At 35.9% G+C, this 16,166-nt stretch overlaps 1 protein-coding gene and 2 long non-coding RNA genes across 3 annotated transcripts in view; all 3 read left to right on the forward strand.

Moving 5' to 3' along the window:
• Positions 1-14,702, forward strand: part of LOC135775162 (CD209 antigen-like protein A) — a 214,706-nt gene extending 200,004 nt beyond the window's left edge. Inside the window, exons 2-4 of the transcript XR_012335508.1 lie at positions 14,214-14,339; positions 14,445-14,534; positions 14,640-14,702. The gene's annotated coding sequence lies outside the window, so the exon portion shown is untranslated. The remainder of the gene's footprint in view (positions 1-14,213; positions 14,340-14,444; positions 14,535-14,639) is intronic.
• Positions 1,554-2,134, forward strand: LOC135771483 (uncharacterized). Its single transcript, XR_010542918.2, has 3 exons — positions 1,554-1,618; positions 1,879-1,950; positions 2,061-2,134. It is a non-coding gene; the product is annotated as an uncharacterized lncRNA (long non-coding RNA).
• LOC135771477 (uncharacterized) lies at positions 2,921-4,342 on the forward strand. Its single transcript, XR_010542917.2, has 3 exons — positions 2,921-3,347; positions 3,440-3,562; positions 4,101-4,342. It is a non-coding gene; the product is annotated as an uncharacterized lncRNA (long non-coding RNA).
• Positions 14,703-16,166: the final 1,464 nt, after the last annotated feature.

Raw genomic sequence — 16,166 nt, forward strand, 5'->3', positions numbered from 1 at the left:
AAATGTTGCCGTTTATTATATGAGAAATAATAATTTCCCATCGGTTTTGGTGTGTCAAATAGAACTGTAAATACTACATTACCCATGAGCCTCATCGACCGCTACTATGGTGAAGGCACCAGCTAAAACTACCCGTGGGCCCGCTGCAGATTAATATCATAATCTTTTCTCAAACACATAAATACTAACGTCTGCTTGATAATTCAACAATACAATGTTATGGCCATCAATTTAGTTTCCACTTTGATTGTAAAAAATTTAAGACAGTTCCGGACGCCTGCATTGCCCAGAATCCTCTGCTTCTGTTGCCATGGAGTCTGAGCCAGTCCTCTTTGCGATTGGATGATTTCTTCTTCAATACGCGTAATTGACATGGATTCTCTCATTGCGTGCAAATCAGTGTCTAGGTAAGTTACGGTGGTTTAAAGTAAAATCCACGGTTTTTTTTTTTAAATAATTGACGCCTTTTTTGGCATTAGACTGACATTGCCATACCCTTATGAAAATTAACCATGGTTTTTATGGTAAAAGTGTAGTAACCACGGGTTTTCGGTGTATTTATTACTAGCAAAATGTTTTTTACTACAGTAAACATGGTTTAACTATATTTTTCTGCAAATGAAGTGCTTTTCCACCATAAAATATAGTTCTCATTTTTTATCTGCTTAAAAATCACCACATTTTTTTTGTGCCACCATACTTTTCTTGTGTAACTACTCATGTAACAGTCTTTAAATAGGGAAAACATGGAAATGTTTGGTGACATCCAACTGTTTGGATCTTAAGGAATGAATGGGGCTAGGCTAAATGTTAACACATTCATGCTGTACAAAGATTAAGTGCACTCATTGAAAAAGATAGGTATGTAGGAATATATCTAAGTTAATGTAAGAACATTGTAAAATATTGGAAAACAATTGTGTTTTCCTTTAAGAGCCAACCCCTCTCTCTATCTCTCTCATTTTCTATCTGTCCAATCTTTTGCATCCTCTTTGTATAGTTTTACACATTTCTCCAGTCTATATCTTTATCTGTCTTTCAGTCTTATTCTATTTCTTAATCTTTCCTCCGTCTTTTAGTTATCTGTCATCTTTGTCAGTCTGTTTGGCCTTTGTCTGTTTGTTATAATGCCAGGTGGGTCTACAAAAATGATTTGCGCCTCAAGAAGAAGCTTCAGAAGTTTGATGAGAAGCGAGAAGGAATGGGTTGTAAGGACAACCACAACATTGCATCCATCAATGATAAAGCCGTTGTCTTGGTAAGTACAATTTCTTACATAACATTAAACTGTTCAGATCATTTAGGAACTAGGAAGCTAATTCATTTGTGATTAAATGATCAAGCCAGTACAAGTTTAGACAAGCTTTATGGTAAACTCTTATGTTTGAAAACATACACTTGATTTAACTTGCACAGGTTGGACCCAGGATTCCAGTGGCAATGATGATCAGCTGGTTACACTGCACCTCACACCCTGTGACCCATTGGAGAATGCAAACAACCGGGAGAAGGTGAGCACTACAGAGGACCCGGTGGAGCAGTGAGCAATATGGTCTGATAGTTGATGGTGTTTCTCTTGTTTTTGCTCTAGGTGTCATCTGTGTTCTCAGTTTACTCTGTGAGTATCTTATATTATATCTTAAATCATCTGAATTATAGCAGTTTATTATTATTTTGTTTATAGAATATATCACTGATTGTTTGTTTAATGATGTATTTTTTATTTAATATTCTCATTCAATAGATTTTTGTACAACGGTAAACAGCATATAGCTAAGAGTCACAAAACTTTAATTTATTACTGATATCATGGGGTCTTTACATTGTGTCTGTGCAGATATGTTTGTTTATATACTGTATGCATTTATTATTCATTAGATGTTGGTATATTCGGACTGTGTGACATTCAGCAACACAATGATACAAAACCACCAGCAGATCCAGAGCAGAGTAAGCAAATATATAAATATATACATTTAAAGATATTATGTTAACAAAACATTGATTAACTAACAAAACCAAAACTACCTCTCTTCTCAAAACTACACTTTTCTTGCTAGAGTCTTGTATGTCAGAAAGTGAGGTGAAGCTTTTTGACAAATACAACAAAGTTAAAGACTGTCTGTACTCTTGTTTTAAATGAAATTTAAATATTATATATTATATATAATATATTCATATAAGAAGTAGTAAGAATTGTTTAGCTGCCTAAATGTTTTGATCACATTAGCTTCACAAATCATTTTAATTTATTATTCTGAATTTGACTAGTGATGATGCTTTTTGAGTTGCTATTGTAACAACATGTGGCTCAATGTAAAGAAACTAAACAAGCGACAAAAAAAAAAATAAACTAATAGGCTCCAGGTAATACTTTATTAATGAATAAAGCAACACTAAATAGAAAAGAAAAATGGTCCAGTGCTCTCAGCTAATTTGATAATAAAATACAGTAAAAATTTAAAATAGTAAGTTGGAATGACTTAAGAAAATTTTTATTAAACTTTAGTGTAATATATAATAATGCAAATCGCAAATTAAAATGCCAAAGAAATGTAATTAAATTAAATAAAACTTCAAAGTTTCACAGTTGAAGAGTAGAGATGTGAGATCAATATATCTGATACTAGATGTCACTGTATCATCTGCACTGTAAAAATGAAAAGTTACTTTAATTGGTAACAACTAAAAAATTCAGTTTTTCACTTTAAGCAGAAAATTTAAGGTGAAAAAAAATCAAAAAAATTGCTTCAATTGGTAACATCTAAAATATTTAAACATTTTCAACTTCAAGTTTTTTTTTACTTAAATGTTCTCACTTTGAGGGAAAAATGTAAGCAATTTTTTCAGTTGATCCAACTTTTATTTATAGTCTGCATCAAGATCCACTGCTGAACTGGAAGTTGAGTCAAGTAGCTTTTATTGTCATTTCGACAAAATAGTAGTGCAGTACATATTGAAATGAAACATTTCTCCAGAAATATGGTTATACGGACACTGGGTTATAACAACAAAAATCTAAGAACTAAAAAATACATTCATATAAAGTTTCTTAAAGTCTTAAGATTAAAATATTTGTTATATGGTACATTGTTGTCTTGTCTGCACTGCATTACATCTACAGTATAGGATGATATACCTGTGGGCTGTTTTTATTTATAGTTTTGTTTATAATGTTTTGCTTCAGCGTTTAATGCTTCATCTTGTAAGCTTTGTGAAGAGGGCTGGACAGCATACGGTGGAAAGTGTTATTTCTTCTCTTCTGAAAAGATGACTTGGTTTGAGGCTCATAATTTCTGTATACATTGAAAGCTCATCTGGTCACCATCAACAGCAAAGCTGTACATGTAAGTGATCAAATGTTGTGCATTAACTTTAAAAAGGATAAAAGAAACGTTTTGTTTGAATAACAGCAGTACCGCTCAATGTTCAACTTTAGGATTTCCTGGTGTCTAAAATTAAAGAGACTCACTGGATCGGTCTTAATGATCTGAAGACTGAAGGTCGATCGTCATTCATGGGTTTGGGTGAATGATCAAAGTCTTGAAGAAACCGGAGTAAAGTAAGAGCTTTATGTTTTGTTTATCACTTCACTAAAGTGAATCATCAGGTTTAATTAATACAACACTGAATGCATGCAGTCATTAAAGCTGCAAGTCATAATTTATCCTCATCCGAATGCATGAATTTTATTACAGAGGAGCCGTGCAAATTAACTTTTACAGACATCCTCATGAAAAACAATTACGGGAGAACAGGGGTGAAACTAATGCTGGACGAAAGTAACAAAGCAATTTTCTCCGAGCCCTGATTACATCTGCATTCCAAACTATGACAGCATCTTTAGCAAATTGATCCCAAAGCTACTTTGACATCTCTGAAAAATATGCTCATTGTATTTTTAAACCTTAATACATCATTTTTTCCCTTTCTTTGATACTTTATTAACTTGAAGTTACTTTTGGTCACTTTGGATAAAAGTGTGTGTTACTTTCGTCCAAGCTGACAGGATCAAAAGTAACAATGTGCTACTTATTCAATTCAATTTTATTTAAAGCAAAATGTTATGTTTCTCAAAGTGTTTATTTGTTCTTCTAAAGGTTCCGGTTCAGTAACCAGCCGGATAACTGGACTGGAGATAATCCATCTGGAGAGGACTGTGTCTGTCTGGGATTTAACCGTGAATTTTTAAACTCTTGGTTTGACACATCTTGCGAATACAAGAAAAAGTTCATCTGTGAAATAAAGTTCATTGCACTTTAGTGATGACTATAGTGACAGTTTCTATCTTATATTGAGGATCTTTACACGTCTCTCTGTATTGTGCATTTAAATCGTATTAAATAAAGGCATGTTTTTTATACCAAGGTCAAGTGTGGTTTTGCATTAACATTATACAGTTTGAAAGACACTGTAATCTGTTTATCATTTATAATATCAATTTGACAAAATAAAAAAACTCATATTACTCCAGTCCGTGACATATTTTTTGTCTAGCACAACCAAACTTCATAACTGTATGTGATCCATTCTGTGAAAACCCAGCCAAAGTCATTTTTTGTGATGTACTGTTTTCTACATAATCGCTTCATTATATTATGAGATGCCTGGGTCAGATATTGTGAACCTGATGGAGGATTCAAAAAACGACAGTTTACAAACTTGGTTTGGTGGTTCTTACTAGGGATGCACCGAATATTCGGCCACCGAAAATTTTCGGCCAAAAATGGCCCAAAAGAGCATTTTCGGCTTTCGGCCGAAAGACTTTTATCACCGAAACAATACGGCCGAAATGTTGTGATGACGCAAACAGAAACCGCGACCTGCACGTGCTTGTCTGAAGCAACATGTATGGGGCGTGGATGTATTTAACCGCAAAAGGCGCTAAAGTTGTCCGTACGCACAGAGGCACATGCGGTCCGCCGGTCCAGACGTTAAGTGTATGTATAGATTACAGTCATAAACCAGTCTCTGCTTATTTAAAGAGACAGTAACCTCAATTAACCTACTGAAGTCTAACAAAGAGACAAATAGCTCTAAAAATAATAATATATTTAATTTATACAATAAAGACAGTGTTATGACTCATTTAATTCGATTTCTGTTCCTAATGCTAATGTTAGCCCTTATTAATGTGCAGCTTTGTTCTTTTTTATAAATGTTTGTAATTTCTTTATTTGTTATTAGATTTTCCCCACCCCCTTTTTGCTGATCTGAAAAATAATCCGATCCGTGCCTCAAAAACTGTAATGTGATCTGAACCGTGAGTTCTGTGATCTGTCACACACCCCTAGTAAAGTTAGTACACAGTGATAGCCATAAATGCATTTGTACTAATAATTGGCATAATAATTTATTTCGGTGTTTCAGTTTTTCGGCCTTGGTTTCCTCATTTTCGGTTTTCGGCCAAGAATTTTCATTTCGATGCATCCCTAGTTCTTACTGAAGAAGTATATCTGTAGAACTAAATATTATGTCACATACGCATATGATGGATTAGTAGTCTTTTTTCTAAATCATGAATGAAAAACAGTCATCAATTGTAATTAATGTCAAAGATATACAACTTTTATTTGTTTGTAAATTTAAAGGCAAAGAAGCATTTTCAAAGTCATAAAAGTAGCAGACACGTACATTATAACTATGTGCACAGGATAATTAGGCAACACTGCTGTTATCTTACAAAACAGAGACCAAAAAAGCAGAACTGGGAAGAAAGCTGTATGTTTTTAATTTGGCTTGTCCTTTATTAACCTGAATGTCAGAGATCGATCACAAACATCTCAGTTTAAAAAGAGTGTGGCATTTTTAACCGGCAGAATATTTTGCTCGGTGTACAAGATTAAATTAGATTTGATTGATCAATGAATGATCTTCAACTCATAATGTAAAAATATATAAAAAAAAAGCTCAAGATGTGTTTTGTGCCAAGAGAGGTTTAATTTTGTTGATAAATTTTGGGGGTATGATAACCTTAAGCAAAATACCAGGGTTTCACGGTATTGCAGTATTGCCATTGCAACACTAAAATGTGTTATTTTCAAATGTCTGCATATACAAACAACAACTTTCAACTGGACACAATACATTTTATTTTTAAGCAACATGTATGCCAGGCAAAAATAAGGCCTTAAATGCTAATATTATTTCAAAAAATATATAAAAATTATACAATTAAAATGTATTAATATTAATAATATTAAATGTAAACATCAAATCAATTACATGACTTAATTATTTAACTTAATTTTGTTTTAACACAGCTTACACCTTGAAAATGGTATCACAGAAAATTTTAGTGGTTTCGAAACTTTGACTCTTTAAAACCTTACTGTCAGGATCCTGTCAGAATCTTGTCTTGGTATTTATCTGGTCTTGTGACAGGGTTCTGGCAGTACCATGTTTTATGTGGGTGATGCAGGGTTTTAGTATTGATTTATTCTGACCACACATTTCCCGGGTCTCGTCACTTTTTCCCCGATCACTTACTTGTCATTTGTTTCAGGTGTCTGTAATTAATTTTTTCCCTATTTAAAGTCCTTAGCCGTTTCTCAATATGCGTTCTTGTCTGTACTTGTGTTCTTGTGGACTTGTGAAACGTCATCAGTCGCGGCCTAAGTACTGTTCCAATTCAAAGTTCGCATCAAGCCCAAGTTCACATAAAATCCCCGGATGTGTTCTTGATCCGCCCATTTTATCGAGGATGCATCAGAGGAGACTTGTGTGGACTTATGACAGCGAAGTTTCCCAGAATGCATTTTGCGTCAGGAGTTCATTCTTCCGAGTCTGAACTTGCAAGTTCGAACTACGAAGGACACAAGTCCGAGTTCGGCGTACTTGGTTTTGAGAAACGGCTCTTGTGTTTGATGTTCTTTACTCGTGCATTTGTCCTACTACTCGTAAGTCTTGTTTATCGATCTATGCCTAGTCTAGTCTAGTCTAGTCTAGTCTAGTCTAGTTTAGTGTATGGTTTAGTGTCAAGTTTTATGTCAAGTTAAATCTAGTTTGTCGTTTGTATTGAGGTTTTGTTTCATGTTGTTTTATGTTTTGTAGGGCTGGACCAGAAAATTCGAATATTCGAATATTCGTTCGGTGGGTTGACATTCGATTTTCAGTTTTGAGATTCGAATATATATATAAATATTTTTCAGCGTTAATGCAGAGCTTTTGCCAAGCAGGAAGTGCGCTTCACACTCCCGCTCTGTAGGTGGCGCAGAGAGACCAACATCCATAGCCAACAGCCATCAAACTCTACCAGTAGAAGAAGAGATCGCCTCGAACGGAAAGCGCGCTTCCTGCTTTGGCATTCACGCTAATAGTGTTGTAAATAACGTTCAGTTTCTTGCAAAAACTGATTGATTTGCTTCACAAGACGTCAATATGTCACACGGAGATATGGGGGATTACTTTTGTATTGGATATATATGCTTTAGCTCTTAAAGTGTGCGGATTGGTTGACTTGCATGACGGAGCACTGGGGTTTCTGCAAAATATCTTCATTATTGTTCTGATGATAAAAACATATTGGATGGTGTAAGTGTTATAATAAATAAACTTGATTTTGAAAGTATGCTCAAGTTTTATTACAGTTTGTTGAACTTCGTTCATTTATTTTCGTTGTTTTATTTAAATAGCCTACCCTACGTTGTCAGTAATTACTGTGCTGCTAATTTCTGATACGGGAATGTTTGTTTGTTAGACAAATGTTGTTAGAAAATAGGCTACCTTATTAAAAGTATTGGTCTTGTGTTTTGTTTCACTAATGCTGTTCTCGCATGACGCATGACAGGCACGCCGCTTCCGGCTTGTGCTGTTCTGTAGTATTTTTAAAGTTTATTAATTCTAGAAGTGTCAAATGTCCATATTGCACGAAAAAAATGCACTACACTCCCTTGAGTTCCCAGCAACACATCCGCCACATAATAAAACTGTGGATAGACAGACACACATACACACACACAGATTCCTGCCTTTATTAAAGAGAAAAAATATGTTCAGCCCCTCCTTCCGAGGCTTCGAATATTCGATTTTATTTCTACTAGAGCTTCGAAGCTCAAAAAATGGTATTCGGAACAGCCCTAATGTTTTGTATTCAATAAATTATTATTTTTGTATCTTTCGTGTCCGCGTTTGGGTTCTCGTTTTGTTCACTCCTTTAAACCGGCCCATGCCTAGTCTCGTGTGCTGAGATGAATACAATAACATTGGTATAATCATTTTTGGGTGTCATTACTTCCTGACTCATTTACTTACCGACTTCCTTCCAGGACAGAGTTTTCTGAAGCTATTGATAACAGCAATCTATGACAATCCTGTTTTCATTATGGGAGTTGTTAGTAAAATATCCAAAACTTATGGCTAGAGGACAAGACATGAGTTTAATCAGGTGTTTTAAATAAGGAGACATCTAAAACTTTCGGGAAGGGGGTACCCGAGGACCAGGATTGGGACACAGTAGGCCAGTGGTTCTCAACCAGTGGGGGGCGCCAACACTATCGCGGGGGGCGTGAGTGACTACAGGATAGGAGGGAAAAATACAATCTAAAAAAAAATACTTTTTTATCACTAAACTACTGGCATCAAAGTTATCATTTTGTATATACATAACTGATGATTTTTTTAAAAATGTGTTTGGACTGGTGAGCGCGGAGATACAGGTGATAAGCGTTTTTATTAAACGAGTCATTGAGTCGTTCATTCAAGCGATTCGTTCAAATGGCCGATTCATCAAGAATGAGACGGATGTTTGTGAATGGGTCATTAAATCTTTGACTTAACCGATTCGTTCAAATCACTGAATCATTAAAAGCACGACTGAGAGGCTGTTTACACTTAAAGCAACACAATGTAGTTTCCATGTAAAATTGACTTACGGCTCCCCCATGTGGTTGAAAAGTGCAACAGTGCCTGGTATCAGACACTCTTTTGCAGGCAGGGGGAGGGGTGGGGCTGTGTGCTCTACCCTCCACCTCGACTTTCGGAGTGTGCTTGTAGCAGCTAGGAGGCTGCTCAGGTTGCAGCAGCAGTAGAATTTGTCTAGTTAAGAGTTGTTCTATCACTGAAATAATTTTAGAGACGTTATTTAAGGTTGAAAAACTACATAGTGTTGCTTTAACATGCGTTTTCGTCGATCAGATCACAAGTGGACGACGTTAATGCCAGGTGTAAACGGTGTTCAAAACTTTTTGAGCTCGTCCACTTTCGACCACTTTCAACCACATCCAGAGGTAGTCTAAACCACTTTCGATCGGATCGCTTTGGAGTCTCGGAACGCATATGTGGTTGAATGTGTTCGAACAGCCACACGCGACCGCCTTCTCTCCGCCCATTTATCTAATCTGAAGTATTAAACACAAGGTTTTTTTTGACTTCTGACGTGAACATGCTAAACCTAAAGCGGCTGATCTCCGTAGTTTCGTTTTAAAAGCGTGTGAAAGTTGCGCGATCCTATTTCATCAATTGCGATGAAAATTCAGAGAAAGCTCTTACATACACACGTACAAAACCCTGTGCAGCACGTTTACTTGCTAAACAAGCAGTGGACTCCGACATAATATTATTTTTTGCGTCCATATAAACTCATAATTACTCCCGCTCGCGTTTGAATGACAGCAGAGAGACTCGCCCACCGTCTCACAGACCATCCCCTCACAGTATTCAGGACAGAAGTGGTCGAATGTGGACAAAAGAGACGGATTTAAATACCAGGTGTAAACGTAATGTGTCTCTCTCGTCCACTTGTGATCCGATCGATGAAAACACATCTTAATACCAAGTGTAAACAGCCCCTGAGTGTTGCTGTGAGACGCGCTATGCTGTGATTTTTGTGTGGATTCATCAGATCTATTTTCGCTGCTAAAATAGACCAAAACAGTCAATATTTCGTCTAAAATGTAAGTGATTTGAACTGTAAAACCCAAGAGTAGGCCTACTTCTTATGAAGTTATTTACTATGTTTGCTGTCTTGTAACCATATCGAAATATGACTGAAAAGACAAGATCAGGGCTGTTTTCTTGGTTGTTTAACATCTAGATGCAATTGTTGTACACCATCTTAACAAACTTCAAGACTATTAAGTTATTAATGATGAACGTCTAAAAAGAAAATGTTTTTTAAAGAATACGCACGCACGCAGCCACGCTCACACAAACATGTTTAAATACATTTATATTGTTAATTAATAACAATAAATTGTTGTTGTAACAGCAATATCTCCAAAATGTCATAATCCAGCGACTTTTACTTGTGTATGAATCAACGTGTCGGAATAAAACTTGTGTATGGATTACCTGATTCTCGTCATGAATATAGCCGTACATGCTGGAATGGCGTTAAGAAATAAAGGAAGAAGAAGAAGAAGAAGAAGAGTGAGAGAGAGAGAGAGAGAGGCGCGAGTGCGATTGAACAGGAAACATGAAAACAAACTCCGTCATTTTGGTTATACAGGACATCATTCAAACTGCAATGTGTTTACACATATTTGTACACTCAACCAAACATTGTGCTTTTGTCAAACTGTAAACTTGTCAAACTGTAACTTAACCAAAAACTCTCTCTCTCTCTCTCTCTCTCTCTCTCTCTCTCTCTCTCTCTCTCTCTCTCTCTCTCTCTCTCTCAAATGTGTTTTAATTGGTAATATTATTTTATACAGAAATACATTTTTATAATTAAGATGAGAATAAAGTTAGTGTTAATTAAAATTTTAAGGGAAACAAATATATTGATATGAAATATACCAAATTAATTTCAATTTCGTTCAGATACAATTACCAAACATATCTCAGTCTTTTTATTAATTAAATTATTAAATAATTATACAAAATTGTCGTCAGTGCACTAATAAACTGGTTCTATGCCTTTATTATTAAAAAATATTTTATCTTAGGTCTCCTTACTGCTGCTATCCATGCCATTCGTCGCCTTTTTGTCATTTCTGAAACATGGCTTGTACTAATATTTTTCCACTTTTGAAAACGATAAAAGGATTTTCCGTTCTAAAGCTTTATTGCACTTATCATGAGAACGACTATTCCAGTTTATAACACAGCAAGTAGACGGCATTTTGAACACTGTGTCCTTCCCTCCATGCAAAGAAGTCTGGCGCCTGTACGTTTGTGTCGCGGATTCCCAAAATGCTTTGCATTCACCACTGGGAATACGTCATGATGACGACACATTAGCAATGTCTATACCCCAGCCTTCAGTAGCCTTGCACTGCAGTCAGAGCAGAGAGGAGACACAAACCCCTCCGCGTCCAGGCTGCAAATGAATCGCATATGGCCACCGCCGTTCCCGTCCTTTACAAACAAAACCCCAACAGTCTTTTCAAAGACTAATCCCAATTTTTTTTTTTATTAGATCAAATCTCAGCCCTAGCCAGTATTTTTTTAACTGCTACACGAAAGACTACAATCGTTATGTATTAAAATAAAATCTGAATTGTCTGCAAAATAATTATTTTGTTGGTTTTATTAACGATTGTGCCTAAGTCCCGCTGATTAGCCCCTGTCCCCCGATACGTCTCTCAACATAGTCACACACATGAACACTTACATATTGCCTAAACTTTAATATTGAAAACACATAACAAAAATGGATGAAGCATTCCTGCAGTTTGGGTTTACCGTCACGGCTGAAATGAGACCTCAGTGTGTCGTGTGTGCCGAGGTGCTGGCAAACAACAGTATGAAGAGCTATCTTTCTATATATCTATCTGTCTATCTGTCTATCTGTCTATCGATCGATCGATCGGTGTGGGGTGGCCCAACTGCAATGAACCTGCTTTGGGGGGGCCCAGCTTGTAAAAGGTTGAGAACCCCTGCAGTAGGCTATAATTTCATTCAATGTATACAGTGTACACATTTAATTTGTTCCTTGATAATTAAACTCATAACCTTTGAGGTCCGAACACAGTGCTCTACCAATCGACCTACAGTGGGGGAATCAATAATGACAAGTGAACGATCCTTTTTCCTCACTCATTTGTTTCATTTCCTTTGTGGGTTTGTATAAAATACATAAAGAGGTCAACTTCCTTTCCTAAAGTGAAGTTTGCTGGCAGCTCGGTAACATGGACACAACCTATGAAAATACAGAGTTCATAGATTTATCAATCAATGAAGCCTTTTACTGTAAGGGTAAGAATGAACAACATTTACTTTTTTAATGGAAGTCATTATTTACTGTCCAATTTGATTTCAGTGGTTTGACTGAGGTAACAGAACGTTTTATTTTACTTTTAGGAGACACTGATCATTTAGTACATTGCCTAATAATGCTCATTTTTATGTGCTTACCAGTATTCATAAACAATGTTATAGACAATTCATATTTTGACATTAGTTTATGTACAAAGGGGCAATTAAAGTGATATTAGCAAAAGAGAAAACAAAACAATTAAATAAAACATTACAGGGCTCAACTGATCTAAAAGAGATCTCGTAGATTACAACACAAAACTCTATGCTGCGGGATTTAATCTGAAAGTAAATGTCAGAGAAACATCAAAACTTGTCTTCTGATAACTCTCTTCCTGTCTGTTCCATTGGGGGTTTGGAGGATACAAGTACACTTCCTGTGTGAATGGCTCTATAAAAGCAGGCTGATGATAAGCTTATAAATGAAGGCATCTTTTATAATGCCTATGAAATCATTTATTAATTTAGTCAATACTTTAACATAAAAGACCTGCAATATTGATATTTACCATTACTTTTGATGATACAATTAACCCCTTAACTGTCACACCCCTTTCTGAGTGGGGGGGTTTGAATGTTGTGCACCTTTAAAACAATATAATTCTGGCATTTTTTTGTCTAGAAGCCTTATCTTGGTCTCTTTTTTTCAACATGATCTCACAAAGTTCCGTCATTTTTCCGTGTCGTTCTCACGGATCTCCGCATATTTCCTTGGCCCTGCCACGGACTTTCTTTTCCATGGCATTCTCACGGATTGGTTACTCAACTGCTTTTTCCTAATTTCAAACCATTGTCTTAAATTGGTTTAGGGTTAGATTTGGTGTTTGGGTTAGTATGTCACTTTAACTATTTGTTTATACTACTTTATCTGATGTATTCTTTTATATTTTCTAAACTTTAATCAGTTGTCGCCTGGCGTTGGGGTTAGAGTTAGGTTTGGGTAAGGATGTCATTTTATGTAAATCTAACCCTAAACCGAAGCGACAATGGTAAGAAAACAGGACAAAACAGTTTAGTAACCAATCCGTGAGAATGCCACGGAAAAGAAAGTCCGTTGCAGGGCCACGGAAATATGCGGAGATCCGTGAGAATGCCATGGAAAAATGAGCAAAAAATTCCGTGACTATGCCATGGAAATTCGTGAGATCAGGTTTCTTTTTTTATTAAATAAATAAAATATTTACAGCAGTTTAAGTTTATTTTATTAAACAAGATTTACCGACAATACATAATTTCTATCATCAAATGCTTATATATTAGAAAACTACGAAGAGCTCACTGATAAACTGTGAAACTGTAAATATCTGAACAATTTTGGCTGCTCTGGTCTCCCCTTTGGGAATATATGAAAAGGTTTTTCTAATCACTACACATGATCATTTTTTTCCCCTTTATCTCATACTTACAACTATTACAATAATGTGAGGTGGTGTTAATATTTCAAAATTGTGTACTTCCTTTGGCTTTTTTATTTTTTTCCTATATCTACCTTTATATAGTCATTTTCATTAATTTTTTCAGATTTTCCTACCACTGTCTTGTTATACATAACATTACTGTACCCTGATACTGTTATTGTCAAAGTAATTCTATGGGCAAATAATAATAATAAAAAGAAAACTACAAAGAGGTATTCAAGATTTTTGTCATAAATATTATAACTAATGAGGGTCAGAAACTTTTTTAAATAACTGTAACTACAACATTCTCTTTGCAAATCAGGGGTGAAATATAAAAATCTCTTAGTGCTTTCCAATGATATATAGCTTGTCAAAATTATTTAGGTTAAGAGTAGGATACTAGTGTTATAAATATGTAATTACAATCTGGAACCACCTGTGGCTCAGTGATATTTAACTAAATTCCTCTTCCTATTAAACTTGTTTGATGAAATATGAAAAACTACACTCTTAGAGCACTCCAACGATACATAGTTTGTCATGGTTATTTTAGTTTTAGATAGGCTTTTATTGGTTTAATAGTCAAATAAAACTGTAATTTAATCATTACTTCAGGTGATCCAGCAGGAGTCCATCAGAAGAGAGATGTGACTCAATCTAAGTGGATTAAAGTTCTTCTGTTGGTTCTCTGCGTCTCTGTTGTTCTTGCTGTTGGTGGTCTTTGTGTTTTGGGGGTCCTGTGTGAGTATAACTGATATTAAATCTTTACTCGCTGTCAATAAACTTAGTGTTGTTGTCCTACAGCCACATTACTGTTGTTGGTGTTGTTTTTTCTTTTCTAATAAGATAATAATCAGCTTGGAGATTTTGAATCACTGCATGTACAGAACCAAAGGGATTTAATGAAACTGTCAACTCAAGAGATTAATGCCACAAGTCAGTAAAAAAACACTAAAACACATAAATCTGTTTTTAATAACAGAAATGTGTAGTGAAAATATTATAATATGCTTGCTTTATTGTTGATTCATTTTTCTGCAGTCATGGAAAGAAAACTAACAGCCAACCTCACTACAGTTACAGATCAACTCTCCTTTTATAAAGGTACTTTTATCTATATGATTATTAGGGATGTGATGAGACACAACATTTTTAAGAGAATACCGTAAGTTTCTCAAGGATTATATATATGTGTGTGTGTGTGTGTGTGTGTGTGTGTGTGTGTGTGTGTGTGTGTGTGTGTACCTGGTAATTATCACGTTGTGGGGACCAATTGTCCCCACAAAGATAGGAATACCAGTATTTTTGTGACCTTGTGGGGACATTTTGACGTCCCCATGAGGAAACAAGCTTATAAATCAAACAAAATGATGTTTCTTGAAAATGTAAAGTATCAAAATGTTTTCTGTGATGGTTGGGGTTAGGGAATGGGGTAGGTAAGGGGAATAAATTATACAGTTTGTACAGTATAAAATGCATTACGTCTATGGAATGTCCCCAAAAAACATAGAAACCAGAATATGTGTGTGTGTGTGTGTGTGTGTGTGTGTGTGTGTGTGTGTGTGTGTGTGTGTGTGTGTGTGTGTGTGTGTGTGTGTGTGTGTGTGTGATTGGTCAAGCAATCTGATATTTTTTGTTAATAATGTTGGTAATAAAGACCAAATTGAGCAATAGTCTTTAAAATGGATTTAACAGTAACTGTTCAATTACATTACTTGCAGTAATTGGGTATATTATTGTTTAATAGAGAATCAAATAAATTAGCACAACAGATATTTCTTCTGCAAAGAGAAATTTTATATGCCTTGAAATGAAGATGCAATTTTCTGTGTGTTGTATACACTATTTGATGGAGATGTGAAGACGTGTCACGCTGTTACCATGGGTTCACACCAGCCATGTTTGAGGCATCAAATTCGCGTTTACCGCGTCTAGTTTGCCGCTTGAACATTTTGAGTTTACTTGCTTCATTCGCGCATGAATTTATAGTCATCGAGACATTGGGAGGGGCTTCTGTGACTCCGCTCACTTCCTGTAATCACGTCACTACTAGAGCAAGCTCCTGATTGGTTAACGCGGCACGTTTTGTTCGGCAAAGTTCAAGTTTTTCAACTTTTTCCTGGGACAACGCTCATTTCGCGCCATTCCCGCAAACTAGACGCGCGAATGAGGCAGAATCGCGTCTACTGCGCCACACTAAACGCCTCATTTGTGCCGCGAGACCTCCAGACCCGGGTCAACGCATCTTTACATTGACTTAACATTGAAATCACTCGTGCTTCAAGCCTCTACCGTAGCTGGTGTGAACGCAGCATTAGGACTGGAGCGCATCCTCATAGAAAACACACATATCTCTGTTAAGGCAAAAAGAGAAATACAAATCTGCACATCGCACATAAGCAACGAGTTATAAAAATGCTCGCACTGCATAAAACTGATCTCTAACGGCAGCCGCATTTAGGAGTCCTATGATGACAAAACCTCCATTCCATGATTGCTGTATCCCTTCATCTTTAGAAAACCAAAATATTTGTTATTTTGACATGGAATGTGTCCTAGAGTTCAGTT

This window comes from Paramisgurnus dabryanus, chromosome 19 (assembly GCF_030506205.2).
Source record: "Paramisgurnus dabryanus chromosome 19, PD_genome_1.1, whole genome shotgun sequence".
Lineage (NCBI taxonomy): Eukaryota > Metazoa > Chordata > Actinopteri > Cypriniformes > Cobitidae > Paramisgurnus > Paramisgurnus dabryanus.